Source organism: Gavia stellata, chromosome 4, assembly GCF_030936135.1.
Source record: "Gavia stellata isolate bGavSte3 chromosome 4, bGavSte3.hap2, whole genome shotgun sequence".
NCBI lineage: Eukaryota > Metazoa > Chordata > Aves > Gaviiformes > Gaviidae > Gavia > Gavia stellata.
The window spans coordinates 38208032-38221165 of NC_082597.1; positions in this window are offsets into that span (position 1 = coordinate 38208032).

Below are 13134 nucleotides of genomic sequence, written 5' to 3' on the forward strand. Positions count from 1 at the left end.
GAAACTAATCAATTTTCTAGGATTCTATGAAATAAGATTTTATTTTTTTTCTTCTTTGCTTTAATGGTAGCTTTACAAGTAAGGATGTGCAAATTGATGGGTTAAAAAAATGAATTAAACCATCTGGACAAGAATTAGTTGGAGCACTATCTTTGAGATGAAATTGATTTGCACTACCTTTCTGTTTTCAAATAGTTACTGTATAATTTGTGAGAGAACTGTTATAGATGGAAGGCATATGAGATCTTCTGGTTTGTTCTGTGAAACTTGTGGAAGGTTTTAAAGTGGTCGTTCTGAAGAAGGTAAAGAGAAAGTTGAAACAAAGGTAAGAGTTGAGGGAGGAGAACTCTAACAGCTGACAGAGGAGGACTGGTTTTAAATGGAAATAGTATTTATACAGAGGAAAGTTGAAATACTAATTCTACAAGATTAAAGTTTTAGGATGTTATAATATTGTGAATAAGTTTTATGGTTTTTTAACTGCATAAATCCACACTGGAAAAGAAATAAAGATAATAGAAATAATGGGAAAGAATGAGAGGCAAAAGCTACATAAGAATGGAAATGGAGCTGCACATACAAGTCATTATTGGAGAAGCTGGTTCCATAAACGTGTATTGGGGGTTTGAAAAGTGCAGCAAAGATAAAAGGTGGCTGCTTACTTGAATTCTGAAAAGTGGACAATGTCTCAGATAACTCTGTGAGAAATGCCTATCTAGTGCATGTTTAGACAGATGCATTTGGTCTTCATTGTAAGTCAGATCTTTCCTCTGGCTCAGCGATCCATTTTTAGGCTGGATAATTTTGAATTACCATATCTGAAAGACAAAAATAGTTTCCTCTGCTTCTTTGTTTGTTAAAGGCTCAGTCAGGCAAAGAAAGTAGAATTTCTTATTCATGTTTCCAGCTTAGCAGAAAATTAACATTTATTGGCTATGTTGGTGACTGAGCTTAGCAACTCTTGCTTTTAGTAATTCAGAAGGTTTTTCCCTTGTGGTTTTTAAATTCCTGATTGAAAAACTGAATACCAAATTTTGCAGACTGCTGATTTACTTGATTTAAAAGTAGGAAAAATGTAGCAAGAAAACTTTTTACTTTACTGTAAATATAATTGTTGTTCTTTCAGAGTTATTTATCTAAAAAAAGCACGTTCAAAAGAAACCAAAGAAGTGGGTGTGCAATAGAAGCATGAGGCAGATTTGAGTAACTGATACTTTAGTCATTATCATGCCAGAGAGGAAATGAGTTATATATTGGGGAGGGATGGGGGGTGGAGGAGTGCTAACCATTTAACAGCAGCAGAAGTTGGTGGAGGTTTTTTTCCTCCACTCTTAGGGTGTTCGTTTTACATTCCCAAGGAATTGTTAAAACTTTGGTGACATCTAATGGATACTGTGTGAAACTCCAAGATGCTTCTGTACTTCCCCTTAATTTGATGTAATTGTGCCTTTGTTTCCTTTCCTTAGTAGAACTTTTTTTTTTAAACTCTTCACAGGTTTTTTTGGTAAAAAGAAATGAGACAATCATAATGTTTTAAAGTGTTAAGAGAAATTAAGAGTAGGACTAACTATAAAGTATATATAAGGCATATCTTGTTTGTTGTTTGATTTCACATGTAACATTGTAGTGCATGTGTGAGTTAGTAACATTATCCTCAAGTGAGACACTTTATAATGGTTCAGGGAATGCTTTTATGTTGTTACAATTTGTTTTTCTATGAATGCAGCAGCATGTCAGTGGGTATTCTGTTAACATCTACTTAATTTATGTATTTGCCCATAACTATGTATTCATTACATAATCGCTGTCAATATTGAACCATTTGTTGCTCAGATTTAAACACTGTTTGAGTCTAAAAGTGGAGTATAAAAATATGTGAATTTTGTTTTTACTTGAACTAAACTATCAGTCTTTTAAGTAGGTGCATCTGCATTTACTTTAGCCAAAAACCTCAATCAGTGTCGTATGCACTATGAGTCTTGATTTGGGGTGAAGGGGGTGGGGTGGGGGACCAAAATAAACTTAAATTTTAATTTTGTCTTAGTCCACAGTTAATTATTGTAAGATGGGGGGTGGGGGTGTAATTTTTTTTTTCACACTGGCAATTACAACAGCTTTAATTTAAAGAAATGATCGTGACTAATCAGTTTTTCTCTTCTTAATTTTAGCATCAAATTGAACTGTCAGACCTTTTGTTGGAAAACTGTAAACTGTTTTCATTTCATTATGTGATGGTACCAGAATGATTAAATGATGGGGGGGTGGGAATGCAGGGAAACATTAAAATGTATGTCTTTAAAAACAAACATTTGAACTATTTATAATTTTGACAAGCTTATTTTTTATTTTTGTAGGGAAGTTTTTATTCCCCTTAAAGTTATTACTGAAATGGCAAAAAATTGATGGTTCCATTATTAAAGTTGAAGTTGGCAATACTTAGTTACGTGATGTGTGTTTGGTTTTTTCCGTTACCTGAAGCTCTTGTTGCGATCGCTTCAATGCCAAATGAGACTTCCTTGTAGCAGTAAGCTGTGGGGGGAGATGCAGCTTGCCTTAAGCATGAATTAAAGTTTTCCTGGAACAACAGGTACATTTCAGGGTATCTGTCCCAGTCATACGTGTACACATATTTTAGTTTTGCCTCTCGATTTTAGTAATACAGAAAAGCTAAAACAATCGATTTTCTCAAATACAATAAGAAAAACCCCCAATACTTTGATATTTGCACACCTGCCTTGAAATTTACCTTTTTCTTTCCCACATTTACCTCACGCTCGGCCCCGCCGGAGGGGCGGAGGAGGAGCTGCTCCCGCCTCACGTTTCCCGCCCGGGCGGTGCTGAGGCGAGCAATTCCGGCCACCGGGGCTGCCTCCTCCCTGAGCGGGCGGGCGGCCCCCGCCTCGGAGGACGGCTCGGCGGTGGCCGCGACGCCATGTAAGCGCTGCGCTCCGTGGGAGGGAGGAGTGCGGTGGCGTCCCCCCGCCCCCGTGAGGGCCGTCGGCCGTGCCCGCCTCCCCCGGGGGAAGCGGGGAGAGCCGAGGGCGGCGGTCCCGCCGTGTTTTACCTTACGAAGACGCGGGGCTTTCGGCTGTCACAGAGGCGCTTCCTCCATGGAGGGAGCGGAGCCGCAGGGTCTCAGTGCATGCTGTTCCGCCTTGGGTGGGAAAGCCCACGGGCGAGTGGTTTCTTCTGTAAAAAAACTCCTGCAGAAACACGAGGCAAATACAGCGAGGAAGTGTGCTGGGCTGGAGGCTTTACCTAGGTCCTCCCTGCTCAGGAAATGGCCTTCGCCCCTTTTTATCGCGCATCCTTTAAAGGCTTTTTAGTGTTTTTCTCTGGAAACATGTATGTTTAATTTTCTGGTTACTTATTTTGTGTTTCTTGAAAACGGTTTAATCCTCCCTAATTGCATTGGTGGAACGGAGCTACTTTGCTCTTCGCTTTGGTGTCTCTCTTGCTCTTCCTGGGCATTCCAGCCCTGCAGCAGAGATGATAGTGGTTTGACCAGTGCCTTGAAGGTTGTTTCATGTGAGACCCCATAGCTTCATACGTGCAACAACCACATTATGACTGTTAATGTGTTTGGTAAAACCCGTTACAGCAAATACTCAGCCAGGGTAAGGTTGGTAAAAGGCCTCAGAGATAGCAGAGTCAGCGAAGTTGCTCACAACACAAGTAACTGGGCTTGTGTCTCTGCTGACAGCAGTTACGTACTACTAGAAATACAACTTGGCAAAAGAAACCTTGTGTCTTTCGGCTGGTTTGGGGGCTGGATCACCCATCCAGAGGCTGGAGGAGCTCCAGCGCAGGAACAGAGCAGGATGGCAGTACTGCTCGTGCAGCAGCCTGGCCGCTCCTCTCCACGGTAGGGACCACCAGGTTGTTGCAGTCTACTTCGTCTTCCTTCAGTCTTAATTTTTAGCAATGAAATTTTTTAACTTTTGAAAAAATTTTGACTCTTCTTACTCCCCGCCTGCCCTTCTCCTGTATGTGCATGAGTATACAATTGGGTTTTTTTCCTCCCAGGTTCCCAGCACGGGCGTTTCCAGCTGCAGTCCTTGCGACTTTTGCTAGCATTTACTTTTTACCCTCTCCCATTGATCCAGAACCGTTCATGTATGTTCCTCTGCTTAATTTTAAAGTTCAATAGCATACTTGTGTTTGCCAGGAAACACCTGTGCTTTCAAAATTTCTCCTACACTTTTCATCCTGCAGGAGCATATAAAGCATGCTACTTAAGTTCATATGCAGGAGAAACTGTGTCTCTGATAAAACTGGGAAATAGAAACACTTTTTTAAACAAGTGAATTTCAAGCAAAACAATCCTGATCAGTGCAGTATTCATACATACACGTAGAAAGATTGTTAGTAGATCTCAGACTAATGATAGGGAATAAAATTCTCGGGGTGCTGGCAATTTTGTGTTTGTATTGATTTCGGAAAAACAAAAAATCCCTAAAAAGTCTGTATTCTTTTTAGCCTGGAACTGCAAGCTCCACAGAATTGTTAAGTTAGTTTGAAGTAATAGTTTTGACAAACAGTAATAGTTTTAACAAATTCTTTAGAACGAGAGAATACCTTGTTGCTAGTTACTCTGGAATACAGTCCTATTACTTTCCCTTCGAATAATGTTATAGTCCAATGTTGTCTTGTTTCTTACATATTATGTATAATTAATTTGGTGTAGTTTTGAAGAGCCACCTCCTGCCTTAGTTGGATCGTTGCAAGTGAATAAAAAGCTTCAAAGTGGACAAAGAATCTTCACAGGACAACTGAAAGGTCCTGAGTCTTTTACTGTTGATGATGAAGGTGAGTAGATAACTTCCAAATGGGTAAAGTTATATATCTGCTACATGTTATAGATAAATCTGCTTGGTCAAGTTATTAAAAGAGGAGACTTAAGAAGTTTACATACAAAGAAAGAAAAATAGGAATGTTTGCTAAATGATTGCTTCAAAAATATTAAGATAATTGTATGTTCTTCCATATCTTCACGTTTGTAAACATTTCACTGGAAATACTCCAGAACATTTTGTTGTCTGCTGCTTCCAGGGACACAGCAAATGTCCTACTGATGTATTAAAAAACACAGAACCACAAATTGGCAATATATAGAAGTTGCATTAAAATATAATTTTAGAAAGGTGTAAAATAGCATATTCTTTAACAGTAGCATGCAAAAACAGCTAAAGATTTTTTTGGGAATTCTTCCAAATGTGAGTCTAAGCTTGGGCTTTTGACATAGACCTAGTGATATGCTTGCCTTGGGTTTTTTTCATTTCACTTCTCCGGAAGCAGTGTTAATTTGCTGCTCAAGCTTAGTAACCGAGTTCAACATGCTCTTATTTCAAAAGCTGTTATTGAACGCAGAGCCAAAGAGGGATGCAAATGAGGTTGTTTTAAGATTTGCATAGTTATCAAGAACATTTTTTTACAGCAGCTTGGCATATGAAAGAACTTTTCACTGCAATATAAAACCTCCTGTTACCTGGCCACATAATTCATCTTGGTTGTTCGGCTGCTGTGAGGTGGTAAAATGGTAGGTGCAGGAACCTTACAGATGGTGGGAAGCAGAGAGCTGAAGCCGCGTCAGCGTAGCACATTTTCCAACTTTCCAACAACTTACCCAGAGTGTGACCAAAGTAGGGACTGCAGTGAAAGTTCAAGCAAAATAGAGGAGAGACACTGTGATATTCTGTTTAGCACACAGTTTTAGTGCTGTGGACTGGGGACTTACCTGTTTAGGAGGAATTATTTTTCTCTTGACATGTAAGTGGATAAAACAGATTCCTACAATAGCCAGTATAGAGAAGTAGGCAGCTCCCAGTCTAGAGCAGTTTGAGCCAGGCAGTTCAGACACCCTCCCTTACTGCTGGTGCTGGTTTTATGGTATTTTTCAAGGAAATATTGTATAGCCCAGGACACATTTGTCTGAAAGACACCGTCTTCTGTTGTGTGCTACAGAGATGAGAGGTAATCATCTGGAACATTCTTTTTTGCCATTGTGTAAGCTGAAATTAGAAGGGTTTTCAGTCGTAGCAGCGTAGGCCTGGAAGGGACCTAGCTCAACACCTTGCATTGAGGCACCCATTCCTAGCAAACGTCTTCTCAAAGCTGTTTCCTTCCTGCTTTCCTCAAAGGTGCTATTTTAAATTGTCTTTTTATCGCCCTTTTTGTTCTCCACTTCTTCCTATACAACTTTCAGAAAGGGTAGCGTTCACAACTGGAGTTTTGCCGAGTATATTTTAAATAGGAGGACTAATCCTGCAAATGCTCTGTGTTGCCAGATCTAACCTCTTTCATGATGCTGTATAAAATACTGTTTTAGTTCTGTTTTTCTTGATTGCGTTAATTCTACCGTGGACCTTCCCTGAATGTAAGGATGCTTTAGGAGACTGGATTCAGTCAGTTGAAATCATACAATAGGACCATACAATAGTAGTAAGTGTTGTGGTGATGTTGCCTGATTTAGGTAAATGCTGTTTTCCATATGAATAACAGGTTATTATGGGTAACTCGAGTAGTTCTGTTTTGTCTTCACTTTACTACAAATAATACCCATGAGAGAAGTCTAGTGCAAAACCCACTTGCACTAGCTATATACATCTAAACATAGAATCATAGCCTAGTGCATAGCATGAGAGAAAAAGCATTACAAGTCTAAGATTTCTCTCTTTAAATACAGAATCTGCTATGCGATCAGAAATCTCAGCTGTTTCCAACATGCCTTGGGAGGCATTAGAGTGCCAGTACATTTCATGACAGCAAAGTTCAGCCTCTGTTTTTTCCCAGGCAAAGTTGTATTGAACAGTGGCGCTGAAGTTCTCCCTCTGGATAAACAGGTGCTTTCTGTATGCCAGTAATCCTAGACAATTCTTTTAATCTAGGTCTGACAGCTGATACTTTGAGAATCTGTCCTATTTGCTCATAACATTTTTCCATAGATGTGAGTGAGCAGATGCTAGACATTTTTATATCTGTTTATCTGCTCTGGTGTAAGTGCTCATTAGACAAAGTCCGAATCTGTGGGTTTTTAGTAATACTGGCATAGAAAGGTAGCACAACTTCTATGGAGTATCTTTTAACTCCTGTCGCCAAGTGACTGCACATTTTTAAATGTAAACAAGGCTAGGGTAAAAATGCAGGCCATACGTAAAGAAAAATAATGTCTACTTTAGTTCAATCTTTGTAAATAAAAGACAAATCGGAGGAATGTTTCCAGGCAGTTAACAGACTTTACACTAAAAGTCTATTTTGTTGAACAATAAGCCTAGGATTGCTCGTGTGCATTGTACTATTTCAGAGCCTGGACTAGTCAAAAGGTATGAGGACGCTATTTTTCAAAGGTGGGGCTTAATCACTGCTAGCATTTTTCCTTTGCTATTCTACACAGAACTTTTTGGAGTTACAATACAATGTCAAAAGATGTGAAGACTTTCTGTGAGGTTTTTGCCTTGTTAATTTAAACACTTTAAAAGCAGAGGAGAAAGCAACTGTTAAGCAGGTATCCAATAATAAAAGTGCTTAGTCCTTTAATGCAAACTTACGTATTAGAAAAAAACCAAAAACCACACTTAATCTTTTTACTTAGGATTTTAATGTCCTAGGAGAAGGATTACTTTCTTGTTTCAGGTTAGTCACTGTCACGTTTTCCTTTCGTCTACTGAACATTTTAGTTAGCTGATAATGTGGCAGAACTCTCAGGACAAAAAGGTAGATCATGTGTGCTCTGTTAACGCTTTCACTGATTTTCATTGACAGTATGAGAATATCACTATGAATCTTTAGTCCCATCCTTGATGCCTTTGTTTGCTGCTAACCCAGAGGAGTCTTAAGATAGCTTTTAATGTATTATATTTATTTAAAATAAACATATGAACAATTAATATTTTTTCTAATCTCCAATCTATTATTGCTCTTTCTGCTTTATAAAAATATATTTAAAGTAAGCTGCATGGTTTGCTGTCTGTTTTGTTGCTTTGTGTGTGCATAAAATATATAAATTAGCAGCAAGAAGGAAGGGCTCATAATAATGAGGAATATCCTTCTTTTATAGTAAGTTTTATTTGCCTTGGTCCCTTTTAAAACAGTCTTCTGATATTTTAAGGTAATATCTACACTGGTACTGTGGATGGGAAGCTGTGGAATGACCAGCCGCATTTCATTACTCAAATGGGGCAGGATATGCCTGAATGTGGTGAGCAATGGTTTTGATGTGAAAATGACAACAAACTTGTTCATATAAATATCACTGAGAAACTGAAGTACTGTTTTAGCTACTGTTAATGTTTTCTGATTCTTTTATGCAAATTTGTGAAAGAAGCTTACTGCTACCATGTAGTTTTTCCTAATGTAGGCAGGATTAAGGCGTAATGGCACACTTCTCTAGCCCTTGAGACTGACTTGGATATACTTGCCATGGATTGCCATTTAAATAAAGAACAACATTTTAAAGAAGTCCTTCTATATAAAGCTTTTTGAGGGTGGTCTAAAGACACGATTTATCCAGTTACTTTCCTGCCTCAAGATCAAAATGCATTTCAGAAACATTTCAAATCTTACAAAGGAGTCAGACACTCAGAATGGCATGTCGTGGTACCATCATCAGTAACTGGACTGCAAGGTTGCATTTTCTTTCCTTACTTGTAAATGAGGAAGACAAACACTGAAATGTTTACATTGTTATCCTATTGCATTTTGATGAATCGAGCAGGCCTGAAAGATCGTTAAAATAGCTGATTGGCTTTAGCCTGGCTGCCTAAAAACGTGACAGTTACGTAGGTGCTTTCCCTATCCTCCTTTTGCATTTCAGGATCTTTGTTTTGTCAACCTCCTGCTCTTATACTTCTTCCAATTTGTATCCCAGAACTCCAGACTATGAACCAATATGTGGCCGGCCCCATGCAGTCCGAACGGATCAGGGTGGTAACTTGATTGTTGTGGATTCTTACTTAGGCCTCTACAAAGTCAATCCAAGAACAGGAGAGAAAACCCTCCTGCTACCGAGTGAAAAAGGTGATGTTACAGTTAGTGGGGAAGTATATTGAGCTTGGGTTTGGTCCGCATGCTTATATATAAATTGGAAGACCAAGGCACATAAATCAGTTGAGATCAGTACTAGCGAGCATGGGAACTGGGACTAATTGAAAGTCTGTTGGCTTTATATTTTTAAGATTTGTTTAAAAAATAGAAGAAAACAAAAGCAACAATGTTTGTCAGAGGCTTTTGGTTTGGTATGTGTTATGTGGGGCTGCAACCTGAACATATTCCCCTGCAAATGAAAGTAACCTGGAGTTGGACTTTAGCCTGGGATAACTCAAGGATAGCATTAACTATGAGATATGGAACTGAAATGTCTGAAATTTTAAGCTTATGTGGATCTGAATGATTTTGAGCACTCAGTGGTTTTGTACTTATTTTAATTAGCAGTCATTCTTATTAACTAAGTGTGGATGGACTTCCTTTCAAATTTCTAAATGGATTAGAAGTATCAAAGAAAAATTTTATTTATTTTACGGATTCAAGTAGCAAATGGGAAAGACGACATCACAAATATGAGGTGAGATGAGGTAATTTGTGGCCATTTGTTCTAGCAGCTTAAGTGTTAATTTTTGTGCTGGCAGCAGTGTGTACCAGGCTGCAGAAGAGACAAGCTTTTTTGCTTGTGCTTGTGTGTTTTAGCCAAGCATGCTATGAATGCAGAGTGTTCACGCCCTGAGGCAGAGGATGGGCTGTGCTATTCTGTAGCTGCTCTTCCGGAAAAAAAAACGAACTCCCAGTATGACTACCCAAAGAAATTGTCATGTGATACATGCTGTAAAAATCCAGACTGTAGGGTTAGTTTCTCTTTGGTATCTGTCTACAAGCATGCTCTTATACTGCAGTAAATGCAAGGTAGCAAATTGCTAGTGTACTTTAAAGTTACTCCTCTGTGTAGTTCATAGCCTTTGAGTAAAAATTTATGTAAACAAACTGTCTGTTCGTAAAGATGAAATTCAGTGAGGTCACAGACATAAAGTTTACACTGAGTCTTGTCTTTACTACCAGAATTGTGGATAAAATTAAGCAAGGGGAAAAATCACACGAAGGAAATATATTTAATTTAAGGGGTGGGAATTGAGATCCAAGTTATTAAAGGAAAAAAGAAATAGTTGAAATCTCTTATGTGTTGCTTGCTGTTTCTTAAAGCTATCAGAATTATTGTTTGGTAGTACATCATCTTTGCCATTTAGTATTTCAGCCTTGACAAGGGGTTGCCAGTACAAATGACAAACAGAAAAGCAGTCTACTCTTCACAGGGTTTACATTTGTATAATTCAAAACTGCCCTGAAGATTTTTAGCAGAAGAAACTTACTCAAATTATTTCATATCAGAAGTAAAATGTCAGCTGTTTACTTGCTTTAGCAAAACACTTGTGTATGCTTTCCAGTTTCATTTGAAGAAGTTGTAATTGTTCACAGAAGCCTGATAGGCTTCAGTGTTTTGCCAAAGCAGGAACTGCAGAATAACATATTTTGAACTCTGGCCTTTATAACCCCCATGTTCCTCTGTTTTTTGCAAGAATGCTGTGATCAGCCTGGGAAACGACTGCTGTAAAACATGAACAAAATCCTTTGCTCCTGTAGTGGTGCGAGCTTATTGTTTTTATAAAGATGCCATCATCTGCCATTCCGTACAGTCTGCGTTTATCTAATTTATGTTCATACAACTTACGAAAATTTTCTGTTCTAATTGAAACCAGGTATTTTGATAGCCTAGTTTTTCATTAGATGTATTGATTAAGGTAATTGAAACAAACCAACTTGGTTGCCTCCTAGCCTATGACCCTGTAACAAGAATGGGAAGAATGGTGCTCAGTGGCTTGTACATGCCAAATGGGATTGCACTGTCTCCCTATGAAGATTACATATTAATAGCAGAAATCAGTGTATGTAGAATCATACGGTATGTTAAACATCATTCTCCTCCTAAATATAAAATATTACATGTTAGTTTATATTACATGTTTTTAATCAATTTGTAGACATGATTTTCATGCTCTTATATTTCTGTTTTTCCTTTTCTAAAAATGTAAGCTGAAGATGTGCAGTTAACAGGGTTGCTATTGGAAACTTAGTCTAAATTACTTTTTCTATTGCAAGAGTCACAGGTTTTAGTTAATTCTAGGTAGAGATTAACAGCTGCTCTTTCCACTGCCAAATGTTTTTTATACCTATATTTACTGATATATTGGGCCCTAATTCCCTCAGACTCAATTACAATTATCCCAATGACTCCGTTATCACAGTTAGTTACAACAGACCTCAGAGGACAAGTGTCACTATATGATCATGATGATTAAAATGGGAAAAAAATGGTGTGTTATGCTAAAGGGAGTCAGTGTTTTAACAGTTTTTTATTTCATGGAAGTTCTAAACCCAAATTTAGGATTAGTTTTCATTTAACAGACACATTTTGTATGAACAGATTTTTTTTAATAGAACTGGGGGGCGGGGGAGTGGTACTGTTTATCATAGAATCATAGAATCATTTAGGTTGGAAAAGACCTTTAGGGTCATCAAGTCCGACCGTAAACCTAGCACTGCCAAGTCCACCACTAAACCATGTCCCTAAGTGCCTCATCAACATATCTTTTAAATACCTCCAGGGATGGTGACTCCACCACCTCCCTGGGCAGCCTATTCCAATGTCTGACAACGCTTTCAGTAAAGAAATTTTTCCTAATATCCAATCGAAACCTCCCATGGCACAACCTGAGGCCATTTCCTCTTGTCCTATCGCTTGTTACTTGGGAGGAGAGACCAACACCCACTTAGCTACAGCCTCCTTTCAGGTAGTTGTAGAGAGCAGTAAGGTTTCCCTTCAGCCTCCTCTTTTCCAGGCTAAACAACCCCAGGTCCCTCAGCCACTCCTTATAAGACTTGTGCTCGTAAGACTTACATTACATGTAGAAAAATGAGGTTTTTGACCAATCATTGTTACTCAAGTTTAGTCCCTCTTTGCATTTACTACTTCCTTCAGAGTCTTTTTCTGTATTTTGAAAAATTCCTTGCATGAATCAAAATGATGGATCTTCCATGCTGCTAAGCTTGCCAGCAGCCACTATAACTCATATACAAAATTGCCTTTTTGCAGCTACAAAATTGCCTTTTTGCAGCTATTGGGTGAGTGGAGCTAATGCAGGAAAAAAAGTCGTTTTTGTGAACAACCTGCTTGGGTATCCAGACAACATCAGATTATCAAACACAGCCTTATACAGAGTTGGAATATCTACTACTCGCTTTCCTAGTTTTTCTCCTTTTCTGGATGTTTTAGGACCGTATCCATTCCTGAAGAGATTTATTGCAAAGGTAACTAACTAGCTTTGACATCATGTAGTATTAACTATCAGTGTCACAAAAATGTTGATTTTTTAAGTATGAAAGAACTTGTTATTCTTCATTAGGAAACACAAAAGAAAGACGACTGCTTCATCTTTACCAGCCAGCATCCCAACACATACTATGATTTTTTCTGGAACATTTGAGGATTGGTTTCTTTTCTACATATTAAAACACAGCAGTTTTACTGTTGTGGTAATACCGAGAACCCATTTATAAAGTAGAAAAATCAGTATTGACAGAAGTAGTCCATAGTTGCAAGCTCTCAGCCTGTTGTTTATAGCAACATGTATTGTCAAGGCAGGTGAGGAACCCTTTACACAACATACATATGAGGATTTTGCTATAGGAATCAAAATCTGCAAAGTCATTCTTGCCAAGCAAGAGTCATGGACCTGGTTACAATTAACCATTTTACTTTTTTGAGGAACCATGCTGCCTTTTCCCTAGAACTTGCACAGGAAAAACACAGAAGTGTGTGATTCAGTTGTGTTCCATCAAGTCCCTCTTATTCCTGTTTTTAGAAAATGGGTGGGTTTTGGCAGCTGTTATAATTTCAAACAACATCCTTCTTGAGCAAGCAGGCACTGACTGTACTTTAAGGTTACTGAGTGATTACTGGACTGCCAGCTTTAGACACAGTCCAGTGGACATTATCAAAAGATTAAGTGACAGCTGAATCTGACTAGAGTGACATCTGAAAAGCAATAGATTAGCATTGCCATGTCATTCTAGTCATACAGGTTCCCCCCC